Here is a 1,315-nt window from a genome sequence, read left to right on the forward strand (position 1 = left end):
ATTCATTATTAAAAAAAATTAAGTTTGAAAATCTCTATAACTTTTAATAAACGAAGAAAGTAATTAGAAAACAATGGTTCTAAATTGAAACAAATAACCTAGGCTCTGTTTGGTAATTATTTGGTTTCTGACTTTTGTTTTTTTGTTTTTTTTTAAAAAATTAAGTCTATTTTATCCACATTTCTTACAATAATTTGCATATGTCTTGGGTACAATATTTGAATTCTTAGCCAAATTCTAAAAACAAAAACAAATTTTTTAAAGCTATTTTTTGTAGTTCTTAAATTTTGGCTTTATTTTTTAAACTATTGGTAAAAAGTAGATAACAAATGAAGAAATTTGGAAGGAAATTAGTGTCTATAGCCTTAATTTTAAAAAAATAAAAAAATAAAATAGTTACCAAAGAGGACCTTAATAAATTCATATTTTTTCTTTATTAAGTAAAAAGTTCGGAGATAAAATATAAGGGTAACAACATGAATGAACAAATTCAAAAAAGCATTTTGGAATAAAACCTAAAATTTGTGAAGGATGTGGTAGACAATAATTGATGGGATTTAAATAAAATTGAGGTTAAATGAATGGAATGTGAAAAACTATAATAAGCTATTCTTGAACTATTATGAATTGGCCTAATGGTAAATATATTATACAAATTTGATAAAGGACTGAGAGCTAATAAATTAAATCCATTGTGATCACCTATTTAAGATTTAATGTCTTACGAGTTTCCTTGATACACAACTATTATAGGGTCAAATGGGTTGTCTCGTGAGATTGGTCGAGATGTGCATAAGTTAATCGTGGCACTCACATATAAAAATAATAATGACTTATTATTTAGTTCAACATGCTTAACTTAATAATAATTGACATGACCTCATTTCTTAAAGATCGGAGGTTGAATCCCCCATGGTTATAGGAAAAAGAAATACATAAAGTTTTATGATTTTTTAGTTTGTTTAACTTACATTTTATACAAAAAAATGATTAACTAAAACAACAGGGGTGGTGGCGCAGTTGGCTAGCGCGTAGGTCTCATAGCTATTAAGAGTGATCCTGAGGTCGAGAGTTCGAGCCTCTCTCACCCCAAACATTTTTTTTATTGACCAAAATTTGCAACTTCTTATTAAACATAGGGCTACAATGTGTGGGTTCGTGGATTTTTTTTTTTTTTTTTTTTTTTTTTTTTTTTTTTGGTCTACTTTGTTAATTTTGTTTTTTATTTTTTAATCAATTTTAATGTTAGTCTTAGTTTGGTTTAATCAATATGATGCTGAAATTTGTTCAATTTTAGTCTTTTTTTTATCGAAAT

General features: G+C 26.3%; 1 non-coding gene across 1 annotated transcript; it reads left to right on the forward strand.

Moving 5' to 3' along the window:
* Nucleotides 1-1,005: 1,005 nt before the first annotated feature.
* Nucleotides 1,006-1,092, forward strand: TRNAM-CAU (transfer RNA methionine (anticodon CAU)). The gene is given in 2 exon segments: nt 1,006-1,043; nt 1,057-1,092. It is a non-coding gene; the product is annotated as a tRNA-Met (tRNA).
* The last annotated feature ends 223 nt before the right edge of the window (nt 1,093-1,315 follow it).

Source organism: Benincasa hispida, chromosome 12, assembly GCF_027475165.1.
Source record: "Benincasa hispida cultivar pf3 chromosome 12, pf3_genome.v1.1, whole genome shotgun sequence".
Lineage (NCBI taxonomy): Eukaryota > Viridiplantae > Streptophyta > Magnoliopsida > Cucurbitales > Cucurbitaceae > Benincasa > Benincasa hispida.